Raw genomic sequence first — 12,900 nt, 5'->3', positions numbered from 1 at the left:
TGGTCCTCTCTCCCACACTGTACCAGGGGTAGTCTATGAGGCCAACACAAATATGGTGAAAGTGATGGTACTGTGCTTCTGAGATTAGATTATAAAAGATACTATGGGCTTTCATTTGGTTGCTCTTCCTCCCTCAGATCACTCTGAGAGAAGCCAGTTGCTATGTCTTAGGCACACTCAGGCAGCCCTATGGAGAAATCCATGTGGGGAGGAAATGAGCCCCTCAGTCCAACAACCCACAGGAACTGAGATTTGCCAACAACCACAAGAGGAACCTTGGAAAGGAGGGAGCTGGGAAGGAGATCCTCTAGCTTTTAAAGAACTGCAACCCCCAGCAACAGCATGGCTCCAACCTCAAAAAAGACCCTGAGCCAGAACCACATAGCTCTAAGCCATTCTTAGTTTCCAGATATTCAGAAACTGTGATATTAAGTGTTTATTGTTTTAAGCAGCTAAGTTTTAGGGTATTTTTTATGCAGCAATAAATAGATAATACAAACAAGATAAGTGTATCTATTCAAAATGCATCCCAACAAATTATTTATTCATTATAAAGGAAAAAGTAATATTACAGATGGTATTAAACCCTGGTAGACATCACCTTAATCAAGTAATAGAAGTGAAAATTCTCAGTAATGGGTCAAAGTGAAATTGCTTACCACCTGACAGGATGGAATGAAAAGAATCCAACTAAAACCACACACCACTTGATAGGCTGCAGAGAGGGACAGAGCATTGCTTCTGTGACAGTCCTACCAAAGACGCATGACCTAAATCTCATCACAAGGAAATATGAGAAGAACAGAAATTGAGGGACATTCTGCAAAATAACTAAACTCTAACCTTTAAAAGTGTCAAGGTCATAATCAACCATACTTTAATTTTTTTTAAAAAGGGTCAAGGTCATGAAACAAAGATTAAGGAATTAAAGACTAAAGATAGATAGCTAAATGCAAAAATGGACTGGATCCCTTCCTATAAAGGACATTATTGAAACAAATAACAAAACTTGAATTGGGTCTGAGGATTAGATGGCAGTAATATCGCAATGGAAATTTCCTAATTTTGATGGTTATATTGCGATTATGTGGCAGAATGCCCATGCTTTAAGAAATACACATTAAAGTATTTGGGGCTGGTGAGTCATCATGTTGGCACCTTAGTCTGAAAGATGTTCTAGGTATTGTATTTGCAACTTTCCTGTAGGTTTGGGATTGTTTCAAAATTTTAGAAAGTTAAAAACAAAATCAAAAAAGCCCAAAAGCAATTACAGCAGTCTCTTTATTAGAATTTGGGGATTAGATGGTATGTTGGATTGAACGGCCCCCAAAATGATAAGTGGCACATATTAATTCCTGGGACTTAAAAATGTTACCTTATTTGGAAAAAAGGCCTTTGTAAATGTAATTAAGCACCTTGAGGTAAGATCATTCTGGATTACCTGAGTGGGCCCTAAACAGAGTATCAAGTGTCCTTACAAGAGATTAAAAAGATGCAGGAGTTCCCGTTGTGGCTCAGTGGTTAACAAATTCAATTAGGAACCATGAGATTGCGGGATGGATCCCTGACCTGGCTCAGTGGGTTAAGGATTCAGCGTTGCTGTGAGCTGTGGTGTAGGTCGCAGTAGTAGCTCGGATCCCGCGTTGCTGTGGCTGTGGCGAAGGCCGGCGGCTACAGCTCCAATTACACCCCTAGCCTGGGAAGCTCCATGTGCCTATCTAGGGTGCAGCCCTAGAAAAGACAAAAAAAAAGCAAAAATAAATAAATTACTAAAAAGAAGATGCACACAGAGAAGGTAGTGTGAAGATGAAAGCAGAGACTGAAGTGATGTGGCCACAAGCTAAGCAAGCCAAGGAATGCTAACAGCCACGAGGAGCTGGGAGAGGCAAGGAAGGATTTTAGCACAGAGCCTCCAGAGGGAGTGTGGTCCTGCTAGTATGCCTTTTGGCCTCTAGTACTGGGAGAAGAGATTTCTGTTGTTTTAAGCCACTTAGTTTTTGGTAATTCATTACAGCAGCACTATAAAACTAATATAGATTGTATAAATGAGAACATTTAGTCAAAAGACACTATTAGTATAGTATTATTTTAAGAAACATTTCTAAACTGGTATCACTGTGGTTTCTGTAAACTTTGGCTCTGATTTCAAATTTTTTATCTGAAATACACCCTTAAAAGTTGGCAGATTAGCAATGTGATCCTGCTGTGTAGCACCAGGAACTATGTCTAGTCACTTACGACAGAGCATGATAATGTGCAAAAATACAATGTGTACATGTATGTATAACTGGGTCACCATGCTGTACAGTAGGAAAAAAATTATATTGGGGAAATAACTATTAAAAATAAAAAATAAAAAAAAGTTAGCAAAGGAGTGGTATCACTTACAGAAGCATGATGCTCTGCAAGTGACAGGGGGATGTGCTCAGAGGACAGTAGTAAATATTTCTATTACAAGGTAACGTTAAGAGAATTGTTTTCACATCTAGGCTTAGAAAAATATGACATACATTGGAAACATTAAGATAACAATAGTCTGAAGTCTGTTGAAAAAATTTGGAATTCTATCCCTTTTTCCCTTGAGAACTAATATAAAACCTTACTTTCACAACATGAGGGTGTATTTTTTTTCTTTTTTGCTTGGGGTGGCAATGAAGTGAAATGTTAAAAAGACACAACACTGACACCTAAGATTTTAAGATTCTACCAATTCTATGGGTCAATATTACTGGGTAGTTAAGCCAGTAGTATTTAATGTTAAAAACTATCTTTTATATAGTCTACATATTTTTTCCACTCATCCCCTTCAGGCTTGCAGAGTGACACTATTCCCATTCTATAGGGATGAAAGCAAAGGCTAGGGAGATCCCATTGTGGATCAGTGGGTTAAGAGCAAACCCAGCAGGTTAAGAATGAACCCAACCAATAACCATGAGGAAGCGGGTTTGATCCCTGGCTTCACTCAGTGGTTTAAGGAGCCAGTGCTGCCACAAACCACGCCCTAAGTCGCAGATTCGGCTCAGATCTGGCCTTGCTAGGTATGGTTGTGCTGTAGGCTGGCTGCTGCAGCTCTGATTTGACCCCTAGCCCAGGAACTTCCATATGCCACAGGTGTGGTCCTAAAAAGACAAGGAAGGGAGGGAGGGAGGGAGGGAGCCAGCCGAGGCTAAAGAAAGTCAGTGAACTGACTTGCCTAAGTAGGCCTGTTGCTCCAAAGCCTATGACTTTTTCCCACCACCACTCGCTGCTGACATTCACTAAGTGCCTACAATGGCAAAAAACTGAATGCCTACAATGTGTCAGGTAATGAGAACACAACGAATAAGACAGGAACTTTGCCCAGAAGAGCTCAGTTCGGGGGGGGGGGGGGGGGGACACCATCAATCATGTCTACATACTACAGTTCTACAGTGAACCCTACTGCCTGCATGCCCAGAGAAGCTGCTGGATCTCCAAAAATGAAAAAAGAATTCAGAAAAAGGGGGTGAGTTGAGAAGACATTCTCTGTATAAGGAAAAGCACAGGAGTTCCCGTCGTGGCGCAGTGGTTAACGAATCCGACTAGGAACCATGAGGTCGCGGGTTCGATCCCTGGCCTTGCTCAGTGGGTTAACGATCCGGCGTTGCCGTGAGCTGTGGTGTAGGTTGCAGACGCGGCTCGGATCCCACGTTGCTGTGGCTCTGGCGTAGGCCGGTGGCTACAGCTCCGATTCAACCCCTAGCGTGGGAACCTCCATATGCCGCGGGAGCAGCCCAAGAAATAGCAACAACAACAACAAAAAAAAAAAAAAAAAAAAAAAAAAAGGAAAAGCACAAAGACTAAAAGAAAATAATTCTGAGAAGGATCGATTAGAACTGTTTCAATTACAGTGGTATACCTCATGAGATGTTAGCATGTTATTATAGGAAAAAAGGTGGCAATATTTTTGTCCTAAATTTTATCTACTTTTCTTTTAGCATATGTTTTTAAGAAACACTACACATTTCCGCAAATTTACAGCAATATTTTTTTTGGCCACACTCATGGCTTGCAGAAGTTTCCAGGCAAAGGATTAAACCCATGCCACAGCAGTAACCAGAGCCATGGCAATGGTAATGCCAGATCCTTAACCCACTGAGCCACAAGGGAACTCCTTAAAACAATAACTTGCCTCAAGAAACTCATACACCACAAAGTAAATTATGTCTGTGTTCTGATGCACAAACAGCATTTCACCATAGATATTATCTATCTGACTTCAATGATCTAGCCTGTTTCTTATCATAATTCAATATGAGAAGTTACTTAATCAAAACCTACTGAATACTAAATATTTCTACTATCCTAATACATTTCCCATGGACTTATAGCTGGAATATGGAAGTTGGTTTTTTTTTTTTTTTTTGGCTTTTTAGGGCCGCACTCGCAGCACATGGAGGTTCCCAGGCTAGGGGTCTAATTAGAGCTACAGCTGCCAGTCTACACCACAGCCAGCCACAGCCAAGCCAGATCTGAGCCACGTCTGTGAGCTGCACCACAGCTCACGGCAACGCCCGATCCTTAACCCACTGAGCAAGGCCAGGGATCAAACCTGCAATCTCATGGCTCCTAGTCAGATTTGTTTCTGCTGCACCATGATGGGAACTCCCTGAAATATGGAAGTTTTAAATGAAATGCAGAGTCCTTTGATTCTTAAACCCCCCAAAAAACCAGATTATTTTAAAATAAACATAAATGAAGCATAGACTTTTTAAAAAATTGTGCTATTATTATTATTATTTTGCTTTTTAGGGCTGTACCCACGGCAGATGAAAGTTCCCAGGCTGGGGACTGAATCGGAGCTGCAGGTGCTGGCCTATGCCACAGCAAAATGGGACCCCAGCTGCATCTGTGACCTAAACCACAGTTCACAGCAACACTGGATGCTTAACCCACTGAGCGAGGCCAGGGATAGAACCCACATCCTCTTGGACGATAGTTGGATTCATTACCTCTAAGCCACAATGGGAACTCCAACTTTTTTTTTTAATTAGGTGATGTGCCTGTCCATGAGACAATTAATAATGTTGGCAGTACCCTAATTGCATTAATAATGCAAAACACGGTTTGTATTCTTTTGCAACAAGGCACCTTTTTGAAACAAATTTTGCCTTATACTGTAATGAAAACAATACAGAGTAACACATTTAATGCAGCACCTGATAAGGATCCTTTTTATTTTGTTAAAATACTATTCTTGCAGTTCCTGTCATGGCACATTGGAAACAAATCCAACCAGGAACCATGAGGTTGCGGGTTAGATCCCTGGCCTCACTCAGTGGGTTAAGGATCCGGTGTTGCCATGAGCTATGATGTAGGTCACAGACGTGGCTCGGATCTGGCATTGCTGTGGCTGTGGTATAGGCTGGCAGCTGTAGCTCCAATTGGACCCCTAGCCTGGGAACCTCCATAAGCCATGCGTGCGGCCCTAAAAAGATAAAAGACAAGGAAAAAAGATACTGTAAGTGTTTATTGCAAGATGACAATGAATAACATTTCCTCATAATTTACCTAATTTTGTGCTTGTGATATTATATTTTGATTATTTATGTTAATTAATTTACCTGGGGCCATTTCTGCCATCCTAGTGTGCATTATTTTATGACCTCTTGTTTGTATCCATCAATAATATTAGTTTGAAAAGTGGTTTTTTTTTTTTGCTTTTTAGGGCCGAACTCGCAGCATATGGAGGTTCCCAGGCTAGGGGCTAAGGGTCAAATCAGAGCTGTAGCCGCCGGCCTGTACAACGGCCACAGCAACACGGGATCGAAGCAGCATCTTCGACCTACACCACAGCTCACGCAATGCCGGATCCTTAACCCACTGAGCGAGGCCAGGGATCGAACCCACAACCTCATGGTTCCTAGTCAGATTTGTTAATCACTGAGCCACAATGGGAACTCCAAAAGTGTTCTAATGAAGTTAGGAAATACTGGATATGAGGGAGGAGATAGTCTGTCAGAAGCTAAGGGAAATTAGTAACAATCACATTAACTGTTTTAAAAGTTAAAAAAAAAAAACCTGAGTTATCCACAGAATATGGCAATTAAGTAATCACCAGTGACCTTACTGAACCGTCCCAGAACAGTGAATAGACTATTCTGCCAAGAATTTTGGCACTGAAATGCCAGAGATGGAAGAATAAAGAGGAAAAAATTAGTTCTAGTAGGGGAGGGGAGGTAAAGAGTTTTGGGGTTTTTTTTTTCCCTTTGGATGAGCAAAGTCTTATGTAAGTTTAGAAGCTGAGGGGAGTCACAGAACAGAATGGGAGAGCAGGAACAATTACTAGAGAGCAAGGACCTGGCAGAAAGAAAGAGGACGAAAAGCAAAAGTTAGCGTGACAAAGCACAGCTTCTCCAGAGACAAGGAGGAAGAGGAGCGATGACTAAAATATACTTGGAGCAATGGCTGGCTCCACAGTCCAGGCTGCATGCATCTGAATCCTGGCTCCTCCTATCGAAGCCATATAATCACAGGCAAGTTGGTTTACTTCTCCAAGTCTCCATTTGCCCATCTAACTTGGGGAGAACAGAATTCTTGAAGGGTTGTTCTGAAGATTCAGTCATTCTGACAAGCAGTGAGTACTCTAAAGATAGCAGCTGTGGGGTTCGGTTTTTCATTTTTGTTTTGAAAAGACTCAAAGGAAATTTGAAAGAACTCACACAGGATATTTCTATTTTCTCTACAGAATAGGTAATTGGGTCACCCACTGAGATTAAAAGAGTGTTTAAGGAGGTGGGACAGTGATTCTTAATCTTTTTGAGAGATTAAAAAACCCATATGACTCTGATGAAAGATATACAGAAGGAGAAACATCCAAAATGTGCATAGTTTTAAGAAAGTTGATAGAAACCTCTTCAACAATAAAAAGAGGTGTTGAGGAAAAGATCTTCTGATTCCAGGACACAATTTAAATACCCAATTGTTTGAACAAAAGAAAAAGATTCCACCCTCTGGATTTATTTACATACCTAACAAATACATGAAGGTACAGAACCTGCCAGAAAAGATACTGGGCAGTCAAGAAATCCAAGTCGTTTATCCAGCTCTATTAAGTCATATGGCCTTTTTAGACAGCAGCCCTGAGAGATGATGCAGTGCTAAAATTTTATGATTCTATACTTGAAATCTCACTTGACTGTGTAGACAAAAGAACACTTTATTTTCCTATGTCATAGTTTAACATGATTTTGAAGGTTAGCCTGGGAACCTAACCACCAAAATTTATTTCTACAGAAAAGTAAGTGCGCTCCTTCATTTCTGGGATGAGGCTGCAGAGGTTGTTGGCAGCATCAGGCATGAGTCAGGTATTCCTATCCTGGGAACTGCCTAGGATATTTTAGCATTCCTCTCTCTCTGGACTAAAATATCCAGAATTGGACTTTGTCAGTCAGCAGTACAATAATACACACTAGAAGACTTTAAAGAAAACCTAGATTTATTAAATTAATGACGGCTGTTTAAATTACATTTAAATAGTAACCTACGAAGTTCCCTTGTGGCACAAGTTCAATCCCAGGCCCAGGAACTTCCACATGCCACAGTGCAGCCAAAAAAAAAAAAAATTTTTTTTTAGTAACCCAGAAGAGCCAAACGGAGTTTCCCAATTCAACGAACCCTTGCAAAGCAAAGAATCATTTTCTAAAGGAAAAAAAAAATCTTCCCAGAGATTTGAAGAAGCTTATCTTTTTTTTTTCTTCCGCTTTTTAGGGCCACACCCCTGGCATATAGAGGTTCCCAGGCTAGGGGTGGAATCAGAGCTACAGGTGCCGGCTGAGGCCACAGCCACAGCAACTCGGGATCCAAGCTGAGTCTGCAACCTACACCATTATTCACAGAAACACCAGATCCTTAACCCACTGTGCGAGGCCAGGGATCAAACCCACAACCTCATGGTTCCTACTCAGATTCATTTCCACTGTGCCACGACAGGAACTCCTAGTACAGTATTTTAAAGTAATCTTTTTAAAAAAATAGTTCTGTTAACAATGTTACAACTCCTTTCCCATACCCTTAAAAATCATCCTTTGGTAACTTCCAATCTAAGACATTAAAGAAAGGATGTAGTCTACAAAAAGAGGATTCATAACATGAAACAGATCGTAATGAAGGTAAATGTAAGATATAAACTTCTACCATGGGATCAATGCAGCTACTAAAATGGCTTTCTCTACGACCTAACCACACAAAAACTCACCAAAGAATTAGAAGTTTCCAAAAAACTACTTAATCATGCCCATCTACATAAAGCAATACCTTAAAACACTTAAAACAGAGAGGGTATGGTTTAAGTGATTTAATCCTTACACTGCTGTTTATTTGCTGAAACATTTAAAAGACAGAAGGTATGGCTTAAATGATTTAATCCTTACACTCCTGGTTATTTGCTGAACCTCAATCTTTTGTTATTTTTAATTCATGTATTAAACAGGCCTACCAATCTACCAAAAAAAGTGCAGCAGTGTCTTTGGTGTTGTTTTTAACTTGAATCGGCTGCCAAAAATCTGGATTTGTGACTTTCCAAAAAAAAAAAAAAAGAAGATCTGGCAACTTTGGGCACAGATCCTGGCAAGAGTAACATTTGGAGGGAGCTGAATAGCTGAATAACAGCTGCCCCCTTCTAACAGCACATGCAGTATCTAGGTCCCTCCAATTCTCCTTGCTCACTTTGGTTACCTGCCTGGTCTTTAGAGTCATCAGAGTTTGAAATACTTATTTTACTGGAAAATTAATTGATTGACTGGTCTTTTCAGGGGTCTTAAGAATCTATAATCACAGAAATACAATAAAGCAAGTGATGGTCCTAACACCAAAGCTATGTACACCAAACATGAACCGGAACTAGCAGGACACCATTAAAATGTACACGGCACTGTTATGGTTAAGAGCTTTTAGTATCCTAACTTTGCTCTGTCTTCGACTCCTCAAAGAATCATGATATTCGTTACTCTTCCTCAAAATAAAGAAATGAACCCTATATTTCAATATCCTGGCACTCTAAGAGCAACAAAAAGGCTCCTGCATCTGTATAACAAAAGTAAAGAAGAAAAACAGGAAGCAAAAAAGGTCTCTGATCAGTCAAATAGACCACAGTTCACAGAACACATGAAGCCCTCTTCACTCAGAGCCTACTGGATCTTATTTTAGACATAATTTTAATAAGCTCAGTGATCTGGTTTCCCTGCCCACAATAGATGAGAGGCAGCCAACTGTAAAAGGGCTGGGGGTGGTGCTGCTAGAGGCAGACACTCAAAGCATCAAAACCAAAGCTAAAGACCTATAATGTCAGCAGAAAACCTCAAAACTTAGTAGGCTGGGGCCATTTGGTGTAGATACAATCCCCAAAAGCCTCCATCCCTGCATAGAACTATAATGAATTTTCTATATACTCTGTTAAAACATAGCACAGCTGACCTTAAAGTACATATGAAAATAAAACCCATCAAAGCTTTTTCCAAAAAAGTCATGACATTTAGGAGTTCCCTTATGGCACAGCAGGTTAAGGATCTGGCATTGTCACTGCAGCGGCCTGCGTCACTATGCCCCAGGTTTGATCCCTAGCCTAGAAACGTCCACATGCTGTGGGCACAGCCCAACACCCGACCCCCATACAAAAAAAAAAAAGTCATGGCATTTAAAGGACAGTCAGATTCACAGAACACTACTTCTCTTGGTCAAAGATACTGAATTCTTAAAGATGCCACATTTCAAAAATATTTGTTCTTGGTAAAAATTTTATTAGAACCCAGATGCAGTAGTCCATGATATTTGAAGTGGAGGTAATTAAGCAGAACTATTTTTTCAGAGAATTCTACCTGGGAAGGTTCAAGGCCAAGACCAAGTATATAAGCCAAGTCTGTCTTGTGGGGATTCCATCACAGACACATTACCAGGGCTGAGGGTAACAAAGGACTGGTCTTATCCACACATAGGTTAAGTCTATAAATTCCATTTAAAATTCATGCTATACAAACAGTTTGGGAAGTCCTCTTGTGGTGCAGCAGGTTAATTTCTGTTTTCACAATCTTATTGACTAGTATGTATACCAAAAAAAAATTTTATTTTTTTCTAATCCATGGTAGTCTCAGAAGTTGAGTCATACTTTGGAGGAGCGTTCTAGGTTATAAACTAGGTGAAAAAACGTTAATACTAAATTTTAAAAGTTCAAATTACTGTCTGCACTTAATTTTCTTATTAAAATTTTAACAAGGTCACCTTTTCGAGAAAAATCTAGAGAATATGTGGTATCTCAAAAGAAGTATTACTGGAGGCAAGGACATGAGAAGATTAAGATGCCATGTTTTGAGTGCTATTTCCTTCTCTGAAAAAACCTTCATAACATATATATCAATCAGAGTAGAGATTCAAGGCTACATTTCTTGATCTGTAGACTATCACACGTCATACGCACTCCTCTTCAATCTTTTACAGGTATAACCTCAAGTTGAGAACTTCTCAATTAGTCTTTAGGAACCTATTAACTCTTTAAAGCCTTAAAAATGCATATACAGTATTTACTTGGATCACCTGTCCTCAGTGTGCTCCTGGTCCCTTAAATGGTTAAGAGATCGTTGCTTAAGGTTCAAGCTTGTTTTAACGAATAACCCACTTCATTTTAGTACAAGTACTCTGTCTAAAGTCTGCCCTTTTTCACTTGATAAAAATCAAAGTCCAGAGAAATTGGTGAGGATCTAACCTAATTTACAGAAACCACTGGGATTAATTCCACATTAATGGGTTTTGATCAAGAATGAAGTGAGGATCAACGGCTGAGCTGTGTTTAAATTGTCCAAATCTGCATTTTCACTGAGTTTAAGGCAAGATGAAAATTGGTTCTCTTCCTCTTGCAACTCCATCCCATCCTTCAGGATGGATAATCCCAGGATCTACTTCTTACTGCTAGAGGTTTAATACAGCTTCTCCAAGTAAACAAGTGAAACACCAAACAAAAAGCGCTTTTCCACTTCTAAGGGGGGTGGGGGGGAATGACAGTGAGAGTTACCAGCAGGTTACAATATTAGAGAGAAAGGGGAAAAAATCCTAAACTTTAAGCCAAGCACAGAAGCACTGTTACTCTGGAAGCAGGATTAGGAAAACCTCTGTTAAGACACCTAAACGAATAACTCGTCACCTTAAAGGGCAAATAAATACTTTCTATGGGAAAAATCTAGCAAAATCCCTTCTACATTAAAAGGCTCTCCCCGAACATATCACCTAATTTAAGCGTTAAAAACCACCTTGCGAAGAGACTATAACAGCAACCTTTGTGTCATTTTCTCCAGCGGTTTCCAACGTTCAGGTTTCTACCTCTTCTCTTCACAATTTAACAGCTTTCCTGTTAAATCCATTCCAGCCGACGGAAGTGGTAGTTTCTACATTTACATTTGGTAACCTCAAGGAATTAAAAACGCTTCTCCCTCGACTTCCCTCCTCCTTCATAAAAATCACGTTACTTTCCTTCTGAACTTCCTACTCTAAGTGTCTGGACGAGCAGAGTGGACGTGAAGAGTGCGGCCGCTAAAAGGCAAGTGAACTCAAAAAATACTTGTGGATCGGACAAAAAGGCTTCCTCAGTCCGCCTGAGACACGGGCTCCAAGCTCAGGCGGTTCTGCGGAGGTGGGGGTACGAGGTGCCGGGCAGGGAAGGGGCATGGAGCCCTTTCGACCTCCGTCGACGGGGCCGCCCAACGCCCCAGTCCCAGCACCCGCTCTCGGCACAGCCGGACAATGGCCCTCTAGCACAGCAGTCCCAGGCCGGGAAGAGGCCCTGGGACTCCACAGCACGCGAGGCCTAGAAAGAAGGCCAGGAAGGAACGCTGAGCCGGCGAGCATACCTCCGGCCTAAGCGTGGTCAGCGCGCCGGGGCCTCCGCCGGCGCCATCACTGGGAGTGGGGTAGGAAGGCCGCCCGGCAGGGCCATCGCCGGCAGCCGGGTCCGAAGAGGCCGCGAGCCCAGCGGAGACGACGGCGGGAAGTGCAGGCCGCAGCCTGCTCAGCTGGCAGGCCCAGCGGCCCGAACCCACAGCCGACCTCTGGCCGCTTACCTTGTGGATTCTCTTCAGAGCCATCGTGGGAGGCGGGTGGCGGCGGCCCCCGGGGTGGGGACGGGGGCAGGGGAGGGACGGGGAAGGGGCGAGGGGTGCGAGGCCGCCTCGGTGACCGCGGGCCGGCCGGAGAAGATGGGGAGCTCCGAAGCGCGGGTCCGGCGGGACAGACTTAGGGCCGGGGCCCACTCGGCTCCTGAGCCTGCCGCAGCGGTCACCGCATCACCCGGCGGCGGCCCCTTTATGCGCTGCCGCCCGAGCCGCCGCCGCCGCCGCCGCCGCCACCACCACCGCCGCCGCCGCCGCCGTAGCTGCCTCTGCCTCCCAGGCTCAGCGCCGCCTCCTCAGCAGCCGCGGATCCCTCCGCCGGGAAGCAAGAGCCCAGCCTCGGGCTCGGCCGGCGCCTCCCGGTCGGACAGCCAGAGGGACTGCCTGCCGCAGGTGGACCGAGGGACGCGCGGGCGGGTGGCGCCGCCGGGGTGGGGCCGCAGGAGTGCGGGGTGGGCCCAGGCCGAGGGGCAGGTCGGGAGAGCGGGGATTGGCGGGCCTGGGAAGGGAGGGCCGGGCCGCGCCGGCGGCGGAGGGATACGGGCCGCCCCTCTGAGTGTCTTACGTGCTGCCGCCGCCGCCGCCGCCACGGCCGCCGAGAGGATGACGCCGCGACGCCGGGAGAAGATCTCGCGAGATTTGTGCCGGGGTCGTGGAGGCTCGTTCGACGGCCGAGGCTCGTAGCCCGCGACCCTGAGTCCTTTGCCTCTGGTTCCCTCTTAGATATGTTATCTGAGATCAATAAGCTTTTTAAAGGCGAATGTATTCTAGGTCTCCTGGCCGTCCACAT

At 43.5% G+C, this 12,900-nt stretch overlaps 1 protein-coding gene across 1 annotated transcript in view; it reads right to left on the bottom strand.

The window, feature by feature from the left end:
- UBE2D2 (ubiquitin conjugating enzyme E2 D2) overlaps window positions 1-12,522 on the bottom strand; it is a 61,885-nt gene extending 49,363 nt beyond the window's left edge. Inside the window, exon 1 of the mRNA XM_005661722.3 lies at window positions 12,063-12,522. The gene's annotated coding sequence lies outside the window, so the exon portion shown is untranslated. The remainder of the gene's footprint in view (window positions 1-12,062) is intronic.

This window comes from Sus scrofa, chromosome 2 (genome assembly GCF_000003025.6).
Source record: "Sus scrofa isolate TJ Tabasco breed Duroc chromosome 2, Sscrofa11.1, whole genome shotgun sequence".
Classification (NCBI taxonomy): domain Eukaryota; kingdom Metazoa; phylum Chordata; class Mammalia; order Artiodactyla; family Suidae; genus Sus; species Sus scrofa.
Note: the sequence above shows the minus strand (reverse complement) of the source record. Positions and strands in the feature narration are given on the sequence as shown.